The 27,948-nt window shown below is 42.8% G+C and overlaps 1 protein-coding gene across 1 annotated transcript in view; it reads left to right on the forward strand.

Moving 5' to 3' along the window:
* LOC126456513 (probable G-protein coupled receptor 179) overlaps nucleotides 1-27,948 on the forward strand; it is a 1,523,402-nt gene that overhangs the window by 723,656 nt on the left and 771,798 nt on the right. The window lies entirely within an intron of this gene.

Here is a 27,948-nt window from a genome sequence, read left to right on the forward strand (position 1 = left end):
ATAAATAAGTAGGGCTGCGAATTTTGTGGGGAGCAAATGTTAGCAATAGGCGCTTGGCAACAACCGAATGAATACAGTCGATACAGTCGGTTGTTGGAGAAGGGTTGACTAATTCTGTTGCAGTTTTATGTGTCGTGTGAATTATTGACTAATTTGTTTGAGTAAAACCAGTCTACGGAATCAGTCGAATGAAAGAAATAGATTCAGACGGTTGCAGTTTCACATATCGGTCGGACTGTTATTTATTTCTTTCAAGTGAAATCATACCTTGGAAGCTGTCGACTGAAAATACATCATAGAGTCTGATGGAGATTTTCGTATCGAGTGAATTGCTTATTCTTTCCTCTCAGGTGTAACCAGTCTGTATGTTTACTGTCGTTATTTCAGCGGAATTAATTCTTTACTGTTTTAGTTGATAGATCTATTTATTCATTCTTCTTAGCGACACTGGTCTGCAGTGCTTTCATTAGTTGAAGCAAAGCAGTGGTTTACAGCCGGGGTACACATACCCCCAGAGGGTAACATTATACTTATTTATACAGTATTTAATTACGTACGGAACAGAGTAATTCTACTGTACATCATTTAAACCTCGTGATACCACAGGGGAGGGGGCTACTTTTTGCCCACTTTCGAAAATATTGTTATCTAATTATGTACTTTATATCTTAAACTTAAAAAAAAATCATTCTTCCAGATAACATTATTTCTTTGAATTTCTCAGTAAAATGCAACCCATCCGATGTGGCGATCCCCATTAAAAACGTATTAGGTCCTCACACCGTAAGATACAGACAAGAAGTTTAGTATTTAACGCAAGATGTTCGTGCTCATTTTTGAGATAACAATCTATTAGCCGCCATTTATTCTGCCTTTTGCGGCAAATGTGGCTTCTTGCAACAAATGTCATAGCCATATTTTCAATTTCAGGATCCCTTAAAATGTATGACGTGAATAAAATTCGACGGTAATTAACGAAATCAGCATTAAAAAAATTGTAATGGTCATGGAGTACTCGCACTCACGATGTATACATTAATGAAAAATGCAACACTCCTGTGGATGTCGTGGTAAAAGATATTTTCAGGTTCTGGACCCTGCAGATACATCAACACTTACTTAGAAAATACGTTGTTAACAATAGTTAACAATAATGAACGAAACATTTCTTCTTGGTTGTGGGCGTAAATTAACCCCCCCCCCACCCCCCCACCCGCCTTGGTAGGGTGAAACTGATATTACCGTGAATTAAGAGTTGCAGATGCGATGAACACGTAACTAATTAAGCCCATGAATCGTTGGGATACAAAGTTGGGTGCAAAAGTCCCCTTAGGGGTACGTGAAGGAGGAAGCAACATTGTCGCATTTTAGCGACAGGTATGATGATCTCCATAAATTAAAAATCATTGGAGTCTAACCCTTAAACATTTAATCAACCATTTATATGTGTGACAGGTAAATGTAATGAGCAAACAATTACACTAGCTACCGATGTACAAATCACATCCATGCATGCACCTTGCTTACATCTCACAGCCTGTAAAAAGTAGCTGATATAGTACTCAAAATCGTACGTTGGTACCTCAGTTTCACAGTTAAGTCTAACTTTACCCAGTACTGCAAACAATCTATAACCGAGTTAACACGCATCTGCACCACTGAAAATGCCACTCGGCCAATTCAGTTCTTAGCGGAATCAGTTGATCTTTTTGATGTTGTTAAGTCATGTCCCGAGAACTATGGACCTCGCCCTTGGTAGGATGGCTTGCGTGCCTCAGCGATACAAATAGCCGTACTGTAGGTGCAACAACGACGGAGGGGTATCTGTTGAGAGGCCAGACAGACGTGTCGTTCCTAAAGAGGGGCAGCGGTCTTTTCAGTAGTTACAGGGGCAACAGTCTGGATGATTAACTGATCTGGCCTATTCAATCGACCGAAACGCCCTTCCTGTGCTGATACTGCGAAAGGCTGAAAGTAAGAGGAAAGTACAGCCGTAACTTTTCTCGAAGACATGCAGCTCTACTATATGATCAAATGATGATGCCACCCTCTTGGGTAAAATACTATGAAGGTAAAATAGTCCTCCATTCGGATCTCTGGACGGGGACTATTCAGGAGAACGTCGTCAAACCTGGCGTTCTTCGTATCGGAGAGTGGAATGTTATATCCCTTAATCAGGCAGGTAGTTAGAAAATATTGAAAAGAAGATGGAGAGATTTAAGTTAGATGTAATGGGGATTAGTGAAGTTCGGTGGCAGGAGGATCAGTAATTCTGGTCAATTAAATTGAGAGTTGTAAATACGAAATCAAATAGCAGTAATGCAGGAGTGTGTTTAATAATAAATAAGAAAATAGGAATGCGAGGAACCTACTATGAACAACATAATGAACATATTATTGTAGCTAAGACAGACACGGCTACCATAGTAGTATGGGGTTATATAACAACTAGCTCCGCTGGTGATGAGGAGACTGAAGAAATGTATGATGAGATAAAATAAAAAATTCAGGTAGTTAAGGGATACGAAAATTTAATTGTGGTGGGTGGCTGGAATTCGATAGTAGGAAAATGAAGAGAATGAAAAATAGTGGGTGAAAATGGAGCGGTGGGGGGTGGGGGAGGCAGAATGAAAGAGGAAGCTTGGTAGAATTTTGGAAGAGCATAACTTTATCATGAAATGAAATAGCGAAGGCAGCAGATGATCAAATAGGTAAAAAAACAAGACCTAGTAGAAATCCTTGGATAACACAGGAGATATTGAAATTAACTGGTGAAAGCATAAAACGTAAAAATGCATCAAATTAAGCAGGCGAAAGGAGTACAAACGTCTAAAAAGCGAACCTGAAAGGAAGTGCAAACAGCTAAGAAGGAATGGCCAGAGGACATATGTGAGGATTTAGAATCATATTTCATTAGGAGAAAGATAGATACAGCCTACAAGAAAATCAAAGAGGCCTTTGGAGAGTAGGGAAGCAGCTGTATCAATATCGAGAGCTCAGATCGAAAACCAGTACTAATCAAAAACGGAAAGGTTAAATGTGGAAGGAAGTACTACCTACTGATGGCCTTGGGATAACCAGCTATGACAAGTGTAAGATATATGAGACAGGGGAAACATCCTCAAACTAAAGAAGAATGAAGTTATTCCAGTTCCAAAGAAAGGAGGTGCTGACAGGTGTGATATTTTCGAACTGTTGGTTTAATATGTCAGTCATAGTTACAAAATACTGACACTAATTCTGTACAGAGCACTGGAAAAACTGGTAGAAGCAGACCTTGAGAGAGATCAGTTTGGATTCAGGAGGACTGTGGGTGCACATAAGGTATTACTGACCCTACGACTCATCTTAGAAGGGAGTTTAAGGAAAGGCAAACTTATGTTTACGGCAATTGTAGATTTAGACAAAGCTTTTGAAAATGTTGGCTGGAATGCTCTCTTTGGAATTCTGAAGGTAGCAGGGGTAAAATACAGGGAGCGAAAGGCTATTTACAATTTGTGCAGAAACCAGATGGCAGTAATAAGAGTCGATGGGCGTGAAAGGGAAGCAGTGATTGAGTAGCGAGTGAGACGGAGTGGGGAGTGAGATAGAGTTGTAGCTTACTCCCGATGTCTTTCAATCGATACACTGGGCAAGCAGTAAAGCAAACCAAAGAAAGATTTGAAGAAGGAATGAAAGATCAGAGAGAAGAAATAAAAACTTTAAGTTCTACCAATGACATTGTAACTCTGTCAGAGATATCAAACGACTTGAAATTGCAGTTCAACGGAACGGACAATGTCTTGAAAGGTAGTTACAAGATGAACATCAACGAAAGCACAACAAGGATAATGGAATGTAGTCGAATCAAAACAGGTGATGCTGAGGAAATTACATTAGGAAAAAAGACACTTAACATAGTAGATGATTTTTGCTATTTGGGCAGTAAAATAACGGACGATGGCCGAAATAGATAGGATATGATCTGTAAGCTACCAGTTGCAAGAAAAACGTTCCTGAGGAAGAGAAGTTTGTTAACATCGAATATAGATTTAAGTTTTAGGAAGTCTTTTCTGAAAGCATTGTATTTGTAGCCATTTATGGAAGTGAAACATGGAAGATAGACAAGAAGAGAGTAAAAGCTTTCGAAATATGGTGCTACAGAAGAATGCTGAAGATTAGATGTGTGGATCCTATTACTAATGAGGAGATATGAATAGAATTGGGGAGGAAAGAAATTTCTGGGATCGGTGGATATGATTCATTCTGAGACATCAATTGATCATGAGTTTAGTACTGGAGGGAACTGTTGGCGGGTAAAAATCGTAGAGGAAGACCAAGAGATGAATACAGTACTGAGATTCATAAAGATGTTGGTTGTAGTAGTAATTCGAAGATCAAGAGGCTGGCACAGGGTAGAGTAGTATGGCAAGCTGCATCGAACCAATTTTTGGACTGAAGACCACAACAACAACAAGATGTCATTATTGTTGACTGCACTCTTATCGCCTATCGTCACTGGTACCATCGTTCCGATACTTGGCCTTAGTTTAGTTTTCTGTCCAAGTTGCTGAATAGTGCGTTTTATTAATAACGAAATTCGTCTCTGGAGCAAAATGCGGAAACGGTGAGTGGCGACTGAATGGGAGAAATTATTTGACAGCATACAACTGATCTACAAGATTAATTCAGTGTGGTATACAATATACAGAATTTGTAATGATGATTTTCGTCTGAAAAATATATTTATTACTCCTATTCGAAGAAATTCAACAAATGATGATAAATATTTTTAGTTAAAAAGTAGTTCCGACAAGAGACAGTACATTCTCGTAACAATGGTCGAAATATGAAAATGATAATAAGTTAACGATTCTCTATAGATATCAATAATTTCGAAGAATAATTGCGGTCGCCAGCTCAAAAACGAACAAAAGCTGTATTTGCTTTGAAATCACATAGTAACTGGTACTAAATAATAAGGTAGCAACTGATCAGAATGCACTCGCGGGGGCTTAGATGTCAAAGACCCGTGCAGCTTGAACAAAATGATGTTAATTTGAAATATACTGAAATTATTTATAGTTACTCGTAGTAATACCAGGCAATGACCAGCAACAATTTATGGAAACTGTCCTGAATTACGTCAATCGCTGTAACGCTGACTGTTTGAAAAGTTTCAAACACCGTGGCCAAAACTAATTGCTGTTCCTTAATCGTTATATCTCAGATTACGGTCTTCAGTGATTTCATTAGTACCAACAACCATTTGGCAAGCCCCGGAAGTTTTACTAGAACGGATTGGACCCTGCTGGTGATTAATTACTAGGACCAATTAGCTCCCCTCACTAAGTTTATAATTTGACAAAATAACTCTTTAATCTTCAAAAAAAAAGTAACTACTACGCTGCCAAGCCATCTACACAACTAGAAATAAACTGCCTGGACCTTACTTGGCGACGAGTTGCTTGTGCTGTGACGTATGATTTTGGTGGGATCCATTATTGACGACAGACTATTCTCGGTCAGCGAGCAGCCTGAATAATTTTGGGCCACACCGTAATCTTCCTTAATTGATAAACCTTCTTACAATCATATACTGCACCCGTACACATATTCGCCCACTTACATATTTTGCCTTGGCACGTATTAAAAAAGCCGGACGCCGTGACCGAGCGGTTCTAGGCGCTTCCGTCCGGAACCGCGCGACTACTACGGTCGCAGGTTCGAATCCTGCCTCGGGCATGGATGTGTGTGATGTCCTTAGGTTAGTTAGGTTTAAGTAGTTCTATGTTCTAGGGGACTGATGACCTCAGATGTTAAGTCCCATAGTGCTCAGAGCCATTTGAACCATATTACGAAAACAAAACCAGAACAACCTCCTTTTGATATTAGCTCGCCAACATTTCATGTCCGTATCATTACACAGATCATTTGCAACTCTTTTCTTTGCCTCCACTTCTACGATTGCGGGCACTCGCGCTAACAACGTTATAGCTACATTAAAAGATATTCTTTGGGTTCCTTACAGTATGAGTTTCCTTGAGATTGTCAGCGTGCAAACAACAAAGCTCTGACGCAATCATTTCTTAGTTATTTTTATAGCATCATATTACAGTCTCCAAAACTCTAATTACTGTCCAAACTCGTAAGTACATTTGCACTGAGGTGTAAAAGTCGTGGTATACCTCCACATAACGTGTCGGACCTTTTTATGCCCAGCATAGAGCAACAACTCGACGTGGCATGGACTCAACAAGTCGTTGGGTATCCACGACAGAAATGTTGAGATGTGTTGCCTACATAGCCGTCCATAATTGCGAAAGTGTTGCCGGTCCAGGAGTTTGTGTACGAACTGACCTCTCGATTATGTCCCATAAATGTTCGATGGGATTCATGTCGAACGATCTTGGTGCCCAAATCATTCCCCTGAATTCTCCAGAAGGCTCCTCAAACCAACGGTAAACATTTGCGGCCCGGTGACATAGCGCACTGTCGTCCATGAACGGCTCCAAATGGTCTCCATGCAGGTGATAATAACCTTTTCCTATCAATAATCGGTTCAATTGGACCAGAGGACTCATGCCATTCCACGTAAACACAGCCTACAGGTTTATGGAACCACCACCAGCTTGCTCAATGCCTTGTTGACAACGTGGGTCCATGGCTTCGCTGGATCTGCGCTACACTCGAACCCTACCATCAGCTCTTACCAGCTGAACTCGGGACTCATCTGACCAGGCCAAGGTTTTACAGTCGTCTATGGTCCAATCTACATTGTCACGAGCCCAGGAGAGGTGATACAGGTGATGAGGTAGTATTAGCAAAGGCAGTCGCGTCGGTCGTCTGCTGTCGTAGACTGTAACGGCAAATTTCGCCATACTGTCCTAGCGGTAACGTTCGTCGTGTGTTAGCACAGAAATGAAACGTCGTGTTGCTAGGGCCTCCCGTCGGGTAGACCGGTCGACTGGTGCAAGTCTTTTGATTTGACGCCACTTCGGCGACATGCGCGTCGATGGGGATAAGATGATGATGATGAAGACAACACAACACCCAGCCCCAGAGCGGAGAAAATATCCGACCCAGCCGGTAACCGAATCCGGTCCCCTTAGCATGGCGTTCCGTCGCCCTGACCACTCAGCTATCGAGATGGAGTCTGTTAACACTGGCACTTATACACAAACGCCTCTGCTCTCGGTCGTTAAAGTGAAGGCCGTAAGCCGCTGCGTAGTCTGTGATGAGAGGCTATGCCTGAAATTTTGTATCGTCAGCACACTCTTCGCACTGTGGATTTCGGAATATCGAATTCTGAAACGGAACGTCTCATGCATTTAGCTCTAACTACTATCCCGCGTTCAAAGTCGGTTTATTTCCATGGTATGGCCGTAACCACGTGGACACATCTCCATCTGAGTCTCCTTAGTACAAATGACAACTCCGCCAGTGCACTGCCCTTTTTTGCCTTGTGTACGCGACTCTACCTCCATGTGTACGTATGGATATTGGTTTTGTCACCTCAGTGTAATTACAAATAATAATAATAATTTTAAGATCATAGAATCAACTAACTGCAAAATACGTTAGGCATTGTGTTTACGTGTTTCATTACGACTAAAAGAAGTTTCTGCAGGAATAGCACCTGTACTCAGCCACCATTAGACGAGGGAAGATCTCAAGTTCGTTCCACTTGTGGGTTGCGCTGGGCCGTGCTGGCCGCAGGTGAAGATACGACAACGCTTTATCCCCGAGGGCCGTGAATTCGAGGTCCATCGCTCCACCTGCTGGACGTGGGCATGAGATATTTGATGAATACTGAACTAAAATCAACTAGGATTTGGTCCTGTTTGCACTAGAGAACCAACAGGCAATGGTTGAGGGCAGTCGTGACGTCCGCTCTGACAAGTCTACTGCTGACCTCACCTCTCTCCCACGGGGTCGAGGCTGCCCGGCACTGTCGATGCTGTTACAAGTCTGTGTCACTGGTAGTTAGCTAATTAATTCGTTTCGTATCACAGCGAGAGACAGTTTTTATGATCTACGGAACATCCAAATAACTACAGTGTATTAAGCTACACTTTCACAGACATTGCTTGTTCACAGATGGAGACGTTGTCACAGACTGTCATATGGATTGTCTTGATGAACACATCGTACACTCCACGTGTATTTGAAAAAATATAGCCCAGTACATCTCATTGTATTGGGATTGTTGTGTGGAATAGAAAGGAAGCTAAAAAACTTGTAATGTACTCAACGTACAGAAACGATATCTCGGACCTGTCCGAGATATCGTTTCTGTACGTTGAGTACAGCACTGTGAGATTGTTAGCTGGGGTGATGTTGTGTAAAATATGGTCATTGGACGATCGTTATGATATGGAGAAAGAGAGGAAATTTCTAGCTGGTGTGTAAATGGTAGCTCTCTTTAAATGCGCATAAATGCCACATTATGCCTGAAAAAAAGAGAAAAAACCGAATAGTGTCTGTACCATCTCATTGCATTAAGGATTATATTAAAATGTTACAGTCTGTTAAGGAGACCGATTATGTCCCATAATTAGTAGAAAAATGTATTCGACAAAGAAACTAAAACATACATACATCATATATGAACAAGAGAAGAATAATACGTCCAATCACCCACAGTCTCTATAACTACTTGGTATCTCTCAGGCATGCTTGCAACAAAGCTTTCCGTGCATTCACGTGGAAGAAACCTCCGAATGCGTCGAATTTGCGTTGCCATCTCTTTCAAGGTGAAGATCTTTTTTCCTTTTGATTACTTCGTGATATAACACCATACATTTTTAATAGGATTAGCATCAGGGGGACCCCCTGAGGGTCAAACCAGCACATTTCACACGAAAGCGTAGCATAAACGCTCGGGGAACTTAAACTGTAATCCTTGAAAGAAAGACGAAGTAGTTCTCGAGAAAACATTGCGGGTAACTTCTGAGAACTTGTATTGAATGAAGAGTATGCGAAATATCTTCTGCCGTCCTTTCACATCTCGCTTACGTTTGTTGATAGTAAGACGAGAGATTAGTCCATGCATAGAGATATAACGGCAGTGTTTCTTCCCTCTTTCATTTCGATAACGGAATAGGACAGAAACTCGGTAACAGTGGTAGAAGTAGCCTCCGTCATGCACTTTTCCTAGCTCACTGCGCCTCCCTACGCTTCTTCTACCAAGTGAATCCCAAAGAAGTTGACGCTGTACCACGACCCCTGGAAAGCATCTCACATGGTCCTACTCAAAGACGTGAATCAGTAACTGAACTTGATCGATTAAATAATAACTACAACGAGAGTGGAGACCTAAGTGCCTCTGTAGTCGAGTTTGCCGTCTGTCTTCGGCAGTGAAGCAGCTCGGACGTACTGTCTATGTCCTTGCTGCACATGCTCACAGTCGAGGTTGTATTTACTCCAGCTGGCTCTGCGTGTGTAAATTCTTATACACGAGCACTATGGTACACTCTTTCAGAAAGACAATACTCAAATTCACGTTCTGTAACGGGTATGTGAGACCTAAGGCTCATAAAATCTAACACTGTCTGAAAGATGAAATGCACATTAGTTACAAAGACCTCAATCAATTTATCAATCCTAAGCAGTGTCGCCTAAGTCAAGATGGTCACAGATCAGGCATGCGATAAGAAACTGAACGATGTCACGCGGCGATTAAAATTTCGACACTCAGATGCATTACAACAATATGGTATGGTCATCAGCCACACCGCCGAAAACTGTGCTAGTTTCACAGCTTATCCAATACTTAACAGTTTCTGAAAGGTACGCATTGAGTTCACGAAACCTATTCCCTCACATATGTACATCGAGGGCAGCAAAGCCATGGCGATACACGAAAGACACTGAAAGACTTATTCCAGATGCGACAGTGAGGGCCCTGTTCGGTCGGAATGCCTCTAAAGAATATTAATTCAGTTACCTTGAGGCGACCAAGAAGTTACAGGTGCGACCACGTATCTTCCGTTGCCATTCGTGGCGACACGTCGCAACACTCCGGCACCGACGCCGAAGTCTTCTACCGATCCGCTGACTCAGGAAGTGGCAGCAGTACCGTTGCGTACGGTCGAGAAAATACCGTCGCACTTAAGCCCGACACACTACCGCCAGTGTCAGAGGCGATAGAAGTAATACTGCAGCATAACGTGGATGTGGAGATGCATGACGTTACACGCAACGAAGTGGAGAATGCACATCAGGACGAACCACTCACTACGGACGTTGACGTACGCACGTGTACAGCGTTCTTCGAAACGACACAAAATACGCAGACTCAATCAAGACTACGACCGTTCAATGCTATTTGAGATCAGTGGAAATTACAAATCCTTCGAGAATTTGTCACGAGAACTGTAACACCATGATGACGCAGACTGTGTGCTTCCAGATGGTGCGAGGATGTCATGCTTTTCTGATAATTCTTCCCTACGGATCCTGTACAGTCTGCCAGATTCCAACAGGATGCGACAGAGGCGCCGCTAATACTACCCGACAATAAGGATCAGAAGGTAGTATGGCTCCTGACACCCTCGACTGGGCGACCACGAAGACGACGCCGAAGGCGCTAACACACGGTTTGTTAGGGACGCCATGGTGGCGCCCACCTACTCAGATGATGGATAACGTTGGACGGTTGTAGGAAGGTAGCTCCACCGTGGAAATTGCGGGAGTCTACGCTGCGGATACACCCCTGATACCCCTCGACTTGGTATGATGGACACCGAAACGCAATCCTATAAAACTAGGACTGTCAATATCCGCAACATTGGTTCGACAGTGACGTTACAACTCATTCACGATATGTTATACGCTTCTGACGTTGATGTCCTGTTCGTGCAAGAAGAACGGCTCAACGCATTCCATGAGATACCTGGGTACTTCAGGCGCAAAACAACGTACTCGGGCAGAAAAAGTGGCACGACGACCTTGATATGAGAAGAAAAATCGGCAACGGGCCCCTCTTTTCCACCATCTGCATGGGATCTATCAGCTTCAATTCATGATACCCGCATCATCAACATCTACACTCCCTGTGACACTGATCGGCGAATGAGAAAGCACAGTTTTATTCTGCCGTTATTGCACCTCGTTTTGCCGGTAGGTACGACCACTTTCCCGTCGATGGTGACTTCGACAGCTTCCTAGTTCTCAAGGATCAAACTCCCAATTTTAATACCTGCAAGGAAGTACAAGTAATATGCCTGGACATGTGTCACATGGAAATTGATCCACGGGAAAAGTGGGAGTTTCACATTTTTCACTAGGTGAGCCGTATTGGCTGTGTTTATGTCTCCAGTGCACTACAGGAAGCGACGTTGCTACTGAAATATGGCCTACGCCTTTTACTGATCATCTAGCAAACTTGAGCACCATCAAACTACTACGACAGTGTGTGTGGCGCAGCCGAGGACCTTGGAAATTGAATGTTTCCCTATTGTCAGATCGAGAGTGTCACGAGTGAATTGAGAACGTGTGCGCCACATGTGATCGGTGACTCCCAACATACACAATGGTGACACAATAATGCTGCATGAGGTCATTATACATGTCAAAAGTCCTGTAAAATATTTACAAAATTCTAGGGGTAAGCTGTAAGGTCCAGGTGATGTGCGAAGCCGACTTTACGTCGCGCTCCTATTACACACGGCAGAGTCAAAATGCAGTGGCACCGGGGCACTATGGAGTATTATGCTTCATGAGCTGTGCTTGCAAGCACCCGTCTGTCAGACCGAAGTCAACCGTGTAAAAGCGTGCAGTATCACTCCCACAAGACGCGGCATATAGGCCTTCCTATAAAGGCCAGGTTCTTGGACGGTTTTGGTGGGTAACCTTCATGAACACATCATGTGATAAGCGTAAAACGAAGATTTCGTCGAACGTTGACACTTTTCAGACCGTGAATGGTCGCCATATGAAGCCATAAAGGGACATAGCTTCAACATTTTTGGATGTATTTCGTCGGTTGTTCACTGTTTGGGGAGGAGATCTTGCGACCAACACAGGCGAGACGGAACCAGATGAATAAGGAAGTGCCCCTGGAAAATGAAATGCTGGAAGCACTCAAAAAGAGGCAGCAAACAAATCACCTGGACCTTACAGCTTACCCCTAGAATTTTGTAAATATTTTACAGGACTTTTGACATGTATAATGACCTCATGCAGCATTTCACATATGTGCCGTTGGCTTTCGTTGAAGGATACCTTCTCCCGATACCAGAAAAGGCTATAGGCCACAGTGTGGATTAGTTCCGACCGCTCACCATGCTAAATCGTGATTACAAAACCTTTGCCCAACTGATGGCGACATGGCTCAAGACAATATTGTAACACAGTATTTCCCTAGATCGAACGTGTCTTGGAATACACAGCAACATACAACAGGCTCTCAGCGACTATAGAGACGTGATCGCACTGACCACCACCTGTCGTATTAGAGCAGCTGTGGTCTCTGCCGACTTTGATCAGGCTTTTCCCTGGATTAATCATGGCTTCCTAACATCGTCAAGCGCTGCATGACGTTTCCATACGTTTTTATTAAGAACATCACGCGGCTGCTGCAGGGTGTCATCTCCAGAGTTGTACTGAATGACCGAGATGCGAATCCTGTACCGATTTGAGCTCGGTGAGGCAAGCCTGTCCAATATCAGTGGTCCTCTTGGGCGGACGCTCACTGGCATGCAGTTGAGAGGCAACACCATCTCTCGAGCGTATGCGGACGATCTACTGTTCCTTGTGCGATCGGAAGACGAGATGCAGAGGTCCCTTGATTGGTTCGCACGCTATGGAGTTGTGGCTCTCAGTGTTCTGAAAGTGGCAAAACCGGGAATATCACCCAATGGACGAGGACTGGATGGGCACCTCAGCCCATTACGAGGGGTGGAAACGATGAGACGCCTGGGGATTCCATCGACCCCTGATCTACGAAGGACAGCTATAGCGAGTTGTAGAGACCTGCTCCTGATGATTCATGTTCTGTGAAAGATAATTCCTTGGAGTCTTGGACATGATATGACGTGTGCAATATATCAACGTATACCTGGCGTCGCCGTTGACACTTATAAGATAGATATTTCCACTGCCGACGGGAACCACGGTTCACCTGCTGACGACCTTCTGATGTTTTGTCAGCCACGGAATGATACTCAGGATTCATTATGCCACTCTGACCCTCGGCACGTGGAACGGTGGCCATGGCCTTACGAACATCCGCCTGAAGCCTTCAGCCCTGTTCATGCGGGCGATGCTCAGAATACTGTATGGTCGGACGCATACAAAATAACATCGGCACTGATTGACGAACAGATGCTATGCTGTTATGCGCCACCTGTTCCAGTCGGGAACATCTCGCCGATTCATTTCTTGTAGGCTACAGCTATGTCCGCCATGAGCTGCCGTCCTATAGAGACTCGACGATTCGTGATATTTATCGTCTCTTAATGCGGTATCATGACAGGAATGTGATGGAATGGCGATATCCAAAGATAGCCTGATAGGCTGACCCATCCTCTCTCTGGCACTACGTGCAGCAGCCCCCCACCCCCCACCCCCTCGGTGGTTCGACCGTCATGGTAAATTTCAGTTAACCACAGGTACTTAACACGCGACAGGCTGCACCAAATAAAAGTGGTTGATAGCTGATTCGCCCCTTTCCATACGTGCGGCCTACAGGACACGGATGTACACAATTTGGTGCATGGAAAGACGATGAAAGTGTGGACTCTGTCATGTCATATTATAGCCTGTCTTAGCCATACCACATATATAGAGATCACACGTTTCATCCGACAAGAAACCAATGAGAAACCAGTGAGATAAATTGGCTCGCCTCTCAGTTTAGGTTAATGTTTTTGCGTCCACACCTCAACATCTGACCTGCTCTTGCACATGTAATTGGAGGTACTAACCAATCTAAAAACCTGCGACTTTTAACAAGTATAATTATTAAATGACGTAAATACTGATGTAGCGTTGCTCAGTATACCGTCGTCAGTAACTAAGAGAAACATCTGCGCTTATACCCGTTACATGTTGAATACGTGTCATGCGCGTAAGCGGGGGTAGGTATGGGGAAGAAGCTAATCACGTTATAAAATGAATGTAGTATCAGCCACTGTACAGTGGTGTACGTAGTGCCTGCACGGACGCAGATGTGTGTAGAGAGCAGACGGCGTCGCTCGTAGCAGCAAGTGTTGTGCCGCGGAGCAGGGCAGCCCCTGCCGGCGGTCCCGCGTGGTGCCGGGCCTGGCGCCGCCCCGTGGGACGCGGCGTGGCGGCTAGGCGTGGCCACAGCACGGCCGCAGCGCGACCCTGCCGCCCCACCCTAACCCCGAGTGCGGCCGGTAATTAATCGATCCCCGGCTGCGGGTTACTGTTCCGGCGGGCCCACCCGGCATTGGGCCCTTTAAAGTGGACGAGGAGCGGCCGACAGCTCGCGCGTGTCCGCGACCTCACCTATATTCTGACTACTGCCCCTCACCAACATACATTTACGTCCTCCACAAGCCACCGTACAGTGTGTAACGAAAAATACAGAGTGCCACAAAAGTTCATTAACATTTGAAAATTCAATACTTCAGGGAATAATGTGGGCAGATAGGTAAAAATTGTCACATAGTCTTGAAATGACATGGAGTTTTATTGAAACAAAAAAGTGCACAAAATGGCCAACAGATGGCGCTTCATACGATGCAAAAGCCGTAATTAACATAAGAATTGACTTTTAGCAAAGACGATGTTCTTTCTAATAAAAATGGTTCAAATGGCTCTGAGTACTGTGAGACTTAACTTCTGAGATCATCACTCCCCTAGAACTTAGAACTACTTAAACCTAAGGACATCACACACATTCATGCCCGAGCCATGATTCGAACCTGCGACCGTAGCGGTCGCGCGGCTCCAGACTGAAGCGCCTAAAACCGCTTGGCCACACCGGCCGGCCAGTCCAGGCGCAAAGTTGCGGACAGCACGGTTCAACTTATCAGTTGGTATGGCGAGAAACTACCGTCTGAAGTTCTTTTTCAACATCCCTAATGAGGCCGAACGACCGCGGTAGATTTGCGACTTCAAATAGCGCCACAACCAATAAGACTATGTAAATATTCCAGAATTCGAATCAAGAACCGCTGCCAACACGAGCAACTTTGAAGTAGATATCCTCAGAGTAGTGAGGCAACCTAAATAACTTAATAAAAGCAAGTCTTCTGGTCCAGCCTGTATGCCAATTAGGTTCCTTTCAGATATACTGATGCAATAGCTCCATACTTAACACTCATGCACAACCGCTCGCTTGACGATAGATCCGTACCCAAAGACTGGAAAGAAGCACATGTCACACCAGTATTCAAGAAAGGTAGTGGGAGTAACCCACTAAATTACTGGCTCATATCATAAACGTCATTATGTAGCAGCATTTTGGAACATATATTGTGTTCGAACATTATGAATTACCTCGAACAGAACGGTCTATTGACACACAGTCAACACGGATTTAGAAAATATCGTTCTTGTGAAACACAACTAGCTCTTTACTCACACGAAGTGTTTAGTGCTGCTGACAATCGATTCCGTATTTCTAAATTTCCAGAAGGCTTTTTTTGACACTGTACCACACAAGCCGCTTGTAGTGAAACTGCTTGTTTATGGAATATCGTCTCAGTTATGTGACTCAATTTATGGATTCCTGTCAGCGAGGTCACACTTAGTACTAACTGACGGAAAGTTATCGAGTACAACAAAAGTGATTTCTGGCGTCCCCCAAGGTAGTGTTATAGACTACGGCAGGGACGAAGCCTCTCCGTCGTTTCTCTGTCTCCAGTTCAATACATACATACATACAAATTTAAATATTTTGGTGAAAAAATACAACCAAATGCTTTGGACAAAGTAGGTACCTTATTAAGGGCAAGAAAATTGAAAAAAAAAGATTCAAATGGCTCCAAGCACTATGGGACTTAACATCTGATGTCATCAGTCCCCTAGACTTACAACTACTTATACCTAACTAACCTAAGGACAGCACACACATCCATGCCCGAGGCAGGATTCGAACCTGCGACCGTAGCAGCAGCGCGGTTCCAGAATGAAGCACCTAGAACCACTCGGCCACAACGGCCGGCAAGAAAAGTGAAAGTACCTTTTCAGTTAACAAAAAGCACGTATCACAAGAAATCTATTTTCAGTGATGAAAAACTCCGACGCTACAACATCGATTCGACCCGAAAGCCTTTACTCTTCAGAATGCCTCTCGTTCAATACAGCTGAACAGCTAGGTGAAACAAGAAAGAAGGAAAAGGAAGTAAGTAGGAAAATCTTGGGACCAAAATATGACAATAGGAAATGGAAATTAAGAAGCAGTAATGAAATTTATGAAAAAATAGAATGAATATTAATCACGATCAAGTGGAAAAGAGTTGTAGTCTATGACTACCTAAAAAGAAGGGATGAAAAAAAAATTGAAAAAAAGAATTTTTGACTTTTTTGACAGAAATACAAAAACATAAATGAAGTGGATAAAATAAGCTAGACCTGAGGGAAGTGGAAATATCGGAGGATGAAATAGGTGGAAGGAAAAAGTTCAGACCAAAAATAAAAAGTTTCATGGCTCCCAGGAGAAAACAAAGAAAAACGCACGTGCAATATGGGCAGAAGAAAGAAGAGAAAAATGTCGGAAAAGAATGAAAAACTAGTAGAAAGAAAGAAGGGAGAAAAGAAAGAAGATGTGTGATTTCATGTGGTCCTTAGTAGGCAAAACAAATATAAGGCTTTGAGCGGACTATTCTGGTCTCCCGCAGTGGCTTTAGTGGGGTACGGCATGCATGTACAAACTAGTGGACACTCCTCCTCGCTCACTGAGACCATTATCAAGGGGAGAGGCGGTGTCATACGGTGTTAGCGTGATGTCTCGTGGGAGTGACTAATTTTCCGTCCGATCTGGTCGTGTAGGACATGCCGAGGAGTAGTTTACGCGGTGTAAATATGTACCGTGGCGTGCGGCACGGCGGCCACACGGGCAGGCCGCCGTCAGCTGGCTGGCGTCGCGGCGTCGCGGCACGCCGTGTATTGATCGACGCCGACGGAGCGGGGCGCCGGCAGCAGCGGCGGCGGAGGCGGAGGACAACAGGTGCGTCCGCCCCGCATCTGGCGTCCGTCAGCGGCCCCTGGCGCGCGGTCGGGCGGCTGGGTGCAAAGTGGGACGCTGGTCAGACGCTGACACGGACGTGGGGAGACGAAGGAGGAGATGAATGGGCGGAGAAAAACGAGACTTAAATTCCCTCAGAATTGGGGACAACTGAATAAGTAACGGGTAGAAATAGTTTCTGCGTCAGTCATTGCGTATTTTGTCACTATGCGTTTCGATAGTTCATATCATCATCTTCAGGTGGAGAATTATTTATTTACATAGCTGTTGTTGGTGAAGAGTGCAGACGTCTTTTCACAGTAGCAGACCAAGAGCAGTGCAGGTTATTTTGCGTCTTTTACTAATGATGAAAATTGTTTATTCCGAAAAGGCACTCTTGAGGTAGTTGTTGTCGTGGCCTTCAGTCCAGAGATTTGTTTGATGCAGTGATGTACTCTTTCTACGGGGTCAAACTATTCTCCCAACCAGTTTCAATAACAAGCGACCAACAATCAGTTATCTTTAATGGTACTGATAAGGGAAAGGATTAATTCGCCCCAACGCTTCGCTTTAGATTTTGCATTTATTGTCACACCCTTCAGTGTAAACCACAGAACAAGCAAGTGTAAGAATGAGAGAATATTTGTACACGTGATATTTGCTATATAACTTAAGAATTACTTAATAAATAATATGAATCTGAAACTAGTCCTTTTTAACAAACATTTTTAAGACCATAAACAATATAGATCAACGGTTAATAAAGTCCCATAAATTTGAGCAAGGATCACCTTTTCAGTCTCTGAATGAGGTCAGTGGGTAACATAGGGGACAATCAGACGTACATTAATTGTTACACCATTAAGGGAAATCACTCATCAAGAATTATAACCACAAGTTAAAGAAGATTCATTTAAAGCAATTAACATCAATAGCAAATAATTAAGTCATGTGTCAGCAAATTTATCAAAACCAAATCTTTCAGTTCAATAACAATGTTGGATCGTGGAATACGCCGAATTGCCGACACAGAAGGCTAAATTTTACCAAACAGCAATTTCTCCAAGCCTACAACTATCTTAATAGTGTACAATAGTTATTTCATTCTCCTGGAACATTGAGTGACAATAGACACTCGGGCAACTTTTACCCCAGTGTGGCTCCGGAAAGAGAATGTCTCCACCAGGAGGAAACATTTACCCGAACTGGAAAGGGAACTCGTCTAACACGAGTCACTGCTTTTGACGAAGACCAGTGGCGATTTTTAACTATTAACCAAAGCTTGCTGACCAGCGGCCGAAAATTACAGAAGCAAAGGTAGCTTCATTTGTGCTCTCAAGAACTGATAACTTCTACAAATGAGATTTCAGCAGAACTACCGCCGTAGTGTCAATACGGGACTTCGGAGCTGAGGAGAGCAAGTCAACAACGGCCTCTACTCAAAAGGCCCAACATTTCAGACAGACCGAGCAACCGACATCAGTCGTGGCTAGGCGGATTACCAAATAGAAACTCTAGCACTACGTTAAATATAATTAAATAGAGCACTTAAATGTCACGTGGACTAAACTCGTTAACACAAGAATATATACACAATAACGACTAAAGTTAAATATGCCTACGTACTAAAACACAAGACATATTGACGAACATAACATAAGTTCGCGTTTCAGACATCCATAAAATTAATTGGCTCTATCTCTCCGCCAGACAGTACAAGGTTATTTAACATTTTCCAAAGTGCTTATCCAGTGACCTACGTCCATGAGAAAACAACGTTTTGCAGAAGGTCCACAGCCAAAATAGTTTCGTTTCTTTACGACGCGCGCCTTAAGTCAGAATGGCGTACATATGCAAGGCAATTTCTGATCACAAACTCAAAGCAGAGAAACGTTGCCACGCAGTTATTAATAGCTCCCACAACACCGGCAGATTGGCCCCGCCAGACGACGGCCGTTGCGCTAACTAGATGAAAAACCTTACATTCAGTGACGAAACCACCTTCCGGAGGTTATTGGCAGCCGCAGACGGGCTTCATAGCATTACCCCCTAGGAAAGCGCGGAAACTCCACACAGGAGTAAAACAAGGGGAAAACAGGAAGCGTGCCAAACGACATGGTTCATGCAGCTCTCCATGCTATTCTATCCTGTGTAAGCCTCTTCATCTCCGTATAACTACTGGAATCTACATCCTCCTAAATCTGCTTAGTATATTTGTCTCTTGGTCTCCCTCTACGATTTTTAGCATTCATGCTTCCCTCCGATGCTAAAGTGGTGATCCCTTGATGCCTCAGAATGTGTCCTACCAAATGATCCCTTTTCTAGTCAAGTTGTGCCACAAATTCCTCTTCTCCCCAATTCTATTCAGTGTGTGTGTGAAATCTTATGGGACTTAAGTGCTAAGGTCATCAGTCCTTAAGCTTAAACACTCCTTAACCTAAACTATCCTAAGGACAAACACACACACCCATGCCCGAGGAAGGACTCGAACCTCCGCCGTGACCAGCCGCACAGTCCATGACTGCAGCGCCTTTGACCGCTCGGCTAATCCCGCGCAGGTGTTATTCAGTACCTCGTCATTAGTTACGCGTTCTACCCATATAATCTTCAACATTCTTCTGCAGCACCACATTTCGAAAGCTTCTATGTCTTCTTGTCTACACTTTTTATCGTCCATGTTTCACTTCCGTACATGGCTACATTCCCTACACAAACTTACATACTTTCAGAAAAGACTTCCTGACACTTAAAGCTATACTCTATGTTAACAAATTTCACTTCTTCAGAAACGCTTTCATTGCCATAACCAGTCTACATTTTATATTGTCTCTACTTCGACCATCATCAGTTACTTTGCACCCCAAATAGCAAAACTCCTCTAGTATTTTAGATTAAGAAACATGACTTTCTGACTGTGAACTGTGCTTATTTGGCTTCGTATGTGCCCAGCTCAGCACATAGGCCAAACAGGCTGTAAGTTTCACACCAGATTCAAAGAACACATCAGCGCCTTCCAATTAATCACACCACACAAATCGCCAGTAGCCTCCCATGTAAAAGACACAGGATATCCATTAGACAATGTAGAAAAGAAACTTTGAAATACTACATATGCTCAACAAAGGGCACAGACTGCCACTGTACGAAGAACTAGAACTCTATACCCACAGAAAGAAAATGTGGAACCGCTACTCAAGAACAATAGCGAAAGAGGCTAAACCAACTTTTTCAAAGGCTTTGACAAAGTAGTTGAAGTATTTTCATAATTTACAGTCGCAATGCAGAGCAATTAGTATGACCACTCCCATTCATCTCTTAATAAATTCAGCCTATGTTAGATATACATTATCTGTTATAATCTTTTACATAGAAGAAATTAATATAATAATCGAATTTTGCGCCTGTTCATATTCTGGGGCAACGCATTATTAAAAAATACAAGAAGAACAGATTTACGTATATATAACCATGTAATGTAATAGCTGAACTGTGCAAATGTCCAGATTCTGGTGCAGCCCGTTCATATTTTTTTAATGATTGTTAGTAGTTGAATGGTTATCTGGAAAGAGGCTTGCAAAACAGAGATTCGGGAAGTTAGTCAATCTGGAACTCTGCAGTCTACAGTAAGATTAGAGTGCCGTAAAATTTCGCTGGGTCGCGACCCAATGTAATGAAAATTGCGAAAATTTAATATAAGAACAGAATTAATCACTGAATTGGTAACCATAGCTAACGTGTTGATATTAATAAAAAGATCCCAGTGGATATACGGAATGAGCGTGTGGGAACAATTTAAATACAAACGTTAAATCAAATAATTTAGAGCAAACAGGAGCTTAAGCCCTAACAAACAGAACAACATAATGAGACAAAAGTCTACAAATATAAGACCTGTCTCTTGTGCTTCTGAAACTACAGGTGGGATGTATTAAAAATAACCTTACAAAAGGGATCAGGTTTGTCTGAGAAACAGTCATCATAGTTTAACATAATTTATTAATATAAAACATCATATTAAAAACGGACAAAGTGATTCTAAACCATGATCTGCCGTTGCCTGTTGTTTAATTAATAAATTCACTTATATCATTATTATATTGAGCGCTGAGGTACGTTGCGCTGATAAATGGAAAGGAAATCTTAGGCGCTGATGTGAAAAGTTCAAACTAACACATGGTTCACACAGAGAAGAATAGAGGTAAAAGGAATTTTGCCCATCATAGTAAGTCAGAGACTCAGAGTTTGAACCCTATTGCTATGATTGAATTATCGTGAACAAGGATACTACGGGACACCAACTGACAAAGAAATTTTTCTGCATCACCTTGCCTGTCAAACTAAGTCACGTTGGCGTGAAATACCCGCAAATGCTATGAATATTCTTGAACAAAGCAAAATTATTATACATGAGAATGCTTCAAACATAAAAATATCAACCGCTTAGACGCAAATAGCGATTAAATATCAAGTGGAATTTAGATATCACTGAAATCACACACGGTGGAATTACCACGACATTTTGAAACTGAAAGGAAATGAAAAGTAGACGAAATAAAACACATACGCACGAGAATAGTTCACACATACATGCCAGTTAAAAGAAAAGTCAGACAACTGAATTTTAAATCTGTGGTGGAGTAACGAACATCCTACACCACGTGTTCTGTTTACACGTAGCAAGGATCGGAGAAGCTTATTAAACACAGAAAATATACGCTTAACTACACTCTGAAAAATATATGAATACAATTAGCGAACTTTAAAATTAATAAGCACATCAGACGTGTACATAAGTTACAATAGCTACATACCAGCCCCAAGTCGCTCGTAAAAGTACCGTCTTCACTCACCAAAGGTCCAGTCCCGAGTGACGAGAGCACGCTCTCCTTGCAACGACCTTCCCCCAGGTAGCCGGAATGGACCAGAGGGGTCCTTTCCGCTACCAAGATAACTACTGTCGAATGACTGTCGAAATAAAAAAACTGATACATCAATGTAATTGTATACCGCTGAATGGGGAGAAACACGAAGTATAAAATTAAATTACAAATAACTGAGTGTGACAGCACGAAATACAACATGAGTAGCATGAAACGAATCTCAAGTGACGTTTCATTATTTATGTGGAAACGGTTTAATCTTTTATCCTTATAGCCAATGTAAACAAACATATTTGTAACACAGATAACATCTCTGAAGGGACGGTGTAAACTGTATTGTCGCCTGGAACTAGAAAAAGTGCTAAATAAATATTTTCTTGCGTGTGAAAGGACAAGAAGTGACAAAAGCACAAAATCCAATACACTGAGCTACAGCAAATCAAAGAAAATACAGTGTTGATTGTTAAGACTATGCCGTCCGGCGACACCACAGTGGTGTCGTGAGCATAGTATCGCGCAGTGTCTGATTCGTGGATAGGAGACCATGTAGTTGCTTCAGAGTAAAACTTGGAGGTTGCCACTACATCGCGTACGTCTCATCATGTTCCGGTTGACAGACTTTCCGGTCACAAAAACCAACACCAACTAATACTTATTTCCGAAACGAGTAAACAAAAATGGAGAAACTGCCATGTATGTTCCAAAAACAAAAAAGAAGAAAAACAAATTTGATGTGTAAGTCTTTTGGAGTTGCGTTACATCTTGGAAACTGTTTTGCTGCATATCATATGAAAGAGAAATACTAAGTACCATAGACAATGCAAACAAACAAATAAATGAAACAAACAAGTTTTGTATTTATTTACATTCGTATATCTTCGACACTTCATGAAAGTAGGGGAAGAGCGTTGAGAACTTGCGAGAACTAACGATGAGATTAGTAAAACTTAACAATTTATAATATCCTGATAATGTCAAGAATGGCCAGCGACAAGCCAAGTAATCCGAATTAGAGCTGCTGGCGCCAAGCGAATACATTTGTACGAGACGTACCGACGGCAAAGTGTTAACACTAATTGTGTGAGGACTTAACACTCACTTCTGTTCGGGTCCTTGGAAGAACAATACCCCAACTTGCACAGTAACATTTTATTACGTGGATTGAAGGGTATGTGACGTAACAATTATCTCGGAATATAATTGTTGTTCGTTAATACAAAATGACTGATTTTTTTTAAGGTTCGTATTGCGTAGACCACCTATCCCCCGAGTTATTGGCATTTTCAGTGTAGCAGATGAACGTTAATTGTTGGCAGGCACATCCGCAAAATTCTCCAAATTCGCCGACAGCTGGCTTTATTAATCAAGTGAAGTAATGTGCAAGCAGTACATATGGTCAGAATTGTAAATTATTTCAGGTACACCGAGACGCAGCCAGCCACATACGCTAAACAACGATGCAGCTCTTTTCTTTTACTACTTTCAGCTTCTTATAAATTGTTTCCTAGGTCATCAGCAGTCGTACATGCAGAAACCACATATAGCCGGAAAATAGGATAGCCATGATCTCCTATCTGCTACTTAGACTTAAATTTATGGGTTGAGTTTCATTGAAAAATTTAAATCACTTATAAAATCCTTTAGAAGATTTCACCACAAACGATAAATATTTTTTTTTAATTTTAAAATACTAAGTACCAGCCTAGGCTACAATATTTTTTATGAAGTTAGGACAAAGCTCCGCCAACCCCCCCCCCCCCCCCCCCCCCCGCCACCCACCCACCCACGATACTGCCAGTGCACAAAGAACGCAACTTCTGAAATGAAATGCCCACCTTTCCTCCTGCCAGCACTGAATACACTGAATATCGCATAGATTTCTTATTTTGTGTGTGTGTGTGTGTGTGTGTGTGTGTGTGTGTGTGTGTGCGTGTGTGTGTGTGTGTGTGGTTAGTAACTTGGTGCTACACAACGGGACACCGTGCTGCCATAGCGAAGACTTAACAAATGTAATGAGTGTTCCAGACAGACTGTCTGTAAGCTCCATAGAATATTTGGTCAACGTAATACAATCAACGTAATCCAATGAGTAAGTCGGATGTGTTGAGAGTGATTGGTCTCACCATCTTGAGTGAGAATGTTAGTCTTAAGTCCGGCAAAGTCTATTCCTCGACGTTCGCAGCACTGGATATTCCCAGAATGAGCATGCGACTAATTCTGAACGAATCAGCAATTTAGGGCCTACAAAATCCAACTGATATATAAGAACTACAGCAAAACGATCTCAAAAAGTTTAGAGCGTTTGTCCATCGAGTTTGTGAAAGAAAGAGATCACAACAGTTTCATCAAGGAAGTAACGTTCTCTGGTGACGTGTACTTTCCGTTCAGTTGTTTCGCGAACAAACAAAATTGCAGGATCCTAGGGACACAAAAAGCCCTCAAATAGTTATGGAGAAGGCATTACATTCACAAAGAGTAACATTGTGGGGCCGGATTTGGTTTGAGGCATAACTGGACTGCACTTCTTCGAGGATAGCCCCTGGAATGTAGTAACAGCGGACGGCGAACACTGCCACAGTATATTAAGAAGTTATTGCGGTCTGAACTGGATGGTGAAGACGTGTGGTGTCAATAAAATGGCACAGCCTATCACACGTCGAATGCAACGACAGACTTTCACGAGAGAGGTTCCTTGGCCGGGTGATTTCTCACAACCGCCACCAAGATCTTGTGATTTCACATCATTTGATTTATATTTGGAGGATGTATGGAATTTCGTATGTACACCAACGAAACACGATCGTTTCTATAGCTCAAGGCTGCGGTTCAGCGTGTAGTTTCAGAACTAGCAAGCTGAAAAGTTATGGGAAACGAGACCTTGTCTACAGAGTCGTGTCGGGCATTGGAAAAAGATGATATTTAATACAGAAACACAGTTAGCATAAACTTTATGAATATGTAAATTACCTAATTACATCAGTACCTTATTATGCACTTAGCCGGCCGGAAAAAAGATGATATTTAATACAGAAACACAGTTAGCATAAACTTTATGAATATGTAAATTACCTAATTACATCAGTACCTTATTATGCACTTAGCCGGCCGGTGTCGCAGAGCGGTTCTAGGCGCTTCAATCCGGAAACGCGCTGCTGCTACTGTCGCAGGTTCGAATCCTGCCTCGGGCATGGATGCATGTGATGTCCTTAGGTTAGTTAGGTTTAAGTAGTTCTAACTGATGGCCGCAGATGTTAAGTCCCATAGTGCTTAGAGCCATTTGACCCATTTTTATGCACTTACAGGTTGCGTTCCGTATGGGCCACTCTTTATTATGGAAATACTGGGTCTCGTAATTGAAGATATAAAGTCCACAGGACACATTGACCATTTCCAAGGTACAGACGAACCCAGTGCACGACCCTTCCATATTTTATTGATTAAATGTTTTTGACCGTTTGTCGGTCATTTTTACATACATTAGCTACTAAAACTGATAGATAAGGCAATACAACTTGTTAAAATAGTTGTGAATTGACTTATAAATAGTCGTATTGGCAGTACACAAAATAAAAATAAGACCACATAAAAGACACCGCTATACCGCTATGCGAAGGTCGCCAGTTGGCAAACATTTAGCTAGCATTGCTGAAGTTGTGGAACACGAACAAACACAGGAAGATACGTATTGTCATGTGGCTGTTACATACTTCAGCCACTGTCATAACATTTCAGAACAAACACTAAGCAAAATAAAGATCAAAACTCAGGGTCTTTCAACAAAAGTTTCCTTTAATTTACGTCTATGGTCACAATCTTTTTGTTTAACAGATTACCGGTTTCGGTCTTTAATGACCATCATCAGATCTGTTTCATAAAAACAAAGTCCTAATGTACTGCAGCCATAGTGGTATCGTCAAATGTTAAATGTGGAATCAGCACCAGCATCGTCAAATACATATAAACCACATCACATGCATGAGTCATGTTGTCAGTAATACTTCTGTAGTATTACTGACAACATGACTCGTGCACGTGATGTGATTTATATGTACATGTTTTTATGAAACAGATCTGATGATGGTCATTAAAGGCCGAAAACGGTAATCTGTTAAACAAAAAGATTGTGACCATAGACGTAAATTAAAGGAAATTTATTACATACACGAGTGTTTTTTCGCGACGATGTCGCAGCTTGTTTCAACAAAAAATGTGATTTCGCGGGGGTGTTTCTTTGTCAGGAATGGAGATACAGAATTGCTGTAAATTTTATCTGATGCACTCGACTATAAAGTTTTTATTTTCTAAGGTACATACGCTGAAGCGCCAAAGGAAGTGGTATGCGCATGTGTATTCAAATACAGAGATATGTAAATAGGCAGAATACGGCGCTGCGGTCAGCAACTTCTATATAAGACAACAAGTGTCTGGCGCAGTTGTTAGATCGGTTACTGCTGCTACAAAGGCAGGTATTCAAGATGTAAGTGAGTTTGAACTTGTTATAGTCGCCGCACGAGTGATGGGACACAGCATCGCCAAGGTAGTGATGAAGTGGGGATTTTCATCAAATCTCCGACATCTCTGCTTTTGGAAAAAGATCCTGCAAGAACGTGATCAACGAAGACTGAAGAGGATCGTTCAACGTGACAGAAGTGCAGCCCTTCCCCAAATTTTTGCAGATTTCAGTGTTGGGCCATCAACAAGTGTCAGAGTGCGAACCTTTCAACGAAACGTCATCGATATGGGCTTTCGGAGCAGAAGTCCCTATTGTGTACCCTTGATGACTGCACGACACAGTGATTTACGCCTCACATGGGCCCGTCAACACCAACATTGAATTGTTGATGACGAGACTCGTTTCAAATTGTATCGAAAGGATGGACGTTTACGGGTATGGAGACAACCTCATGAGTCCGTGGACGCTACATGTCAGCAGGGGACTGTTCAAGCTGGTGCAGGCTCTATAATGGTTTGGGGCGTGGGCAGTTGGACTGATATGGGACCCCTGATACGTCTAGATACGACTCTGACAGTTGACACGTACGTAGGTATCCTCTGATCACTAGCATACATTCGTGTGTGTGTGTGTGTGTGTGTGAATTCGTAAGGGATCAAACTGCTGATGTCATATGTCCCTAGACTTACACACTATTTAAACTAACTTAAACTACCTTATACTAGGAACAACAAATACACCCATGCCCTAGGGAGGGCCCTAATCTCCGGCGGGAGGTGCCGTGCAATCCGTGACATGGCGCCTCAAACCCGCGGCCACTCCGCGCGGTTCCATTCAAGTTCATTGTGCATTCCGACGGACTTGGGCAATTCCAGCAGGACAGTGCGACACCCCCCACGTCCAGAATTGTTTCAAAATGGCTCCAGGGACACTATTCTGAATTGAAACTCTTCCGCTGGCCACCAAACTCCCCAAACATGAATATTATTGAGCATATCTGGGATGCTTTGCAACGTGCTGTTCCGAAGAGATATTCACCCCCCTTGTACTCTACTGATTTATGGATAGCGCTGCAGGGTTCGTGGTGTCAATTCCCTTCAACACTACTTCAGACATTAGTCGAGTCCATGCCAAGTAGTGTTGCAGCACTCCTGCGGGCTCGCGGGGGCCCCACAGGTTATTAGGCAGGTGTACCAGTTTCTTTGGGTCTTCAGTGTATTTTGCAAGGGTATGTCGTTTACGTGATTTCACATACAAACGTCGAAACACTTTTGCAATACATTTAGGATAAAAGTTTTCGGATAACTAACCTTGGGTTACTCCACAGGATACACGCCAAACATTCAGACGAGACGCAAACTGGTACTTCCGAGAGCACGTATCGCATTCACTACTATTGGTAAATCACGTCGCAGTCCACCAGCGTTCTTGGAAAGGGAGGCACCTATACAGGTAGTCGTTCACAAACCCGATAAAAATATCACATGCCCTGA

Source organism: Schistocerca serialis, chromosome 2 (genome assembly GCF_023864345.2).
Source record: "Schistocerca serialis cubense isolate TAMUIC-IGC-003099 chromosome 2, iqSchSeri2.2, whole genome shotgun sequence".
In the NCBI taxonomy this organism is placed as follows: domain Eukaryota; kingdom Metazoa; phylum Arthropoda; class Insecta; order Orthoptera; family Acrididae; genus Schistocerca; species Schistocerca serialis.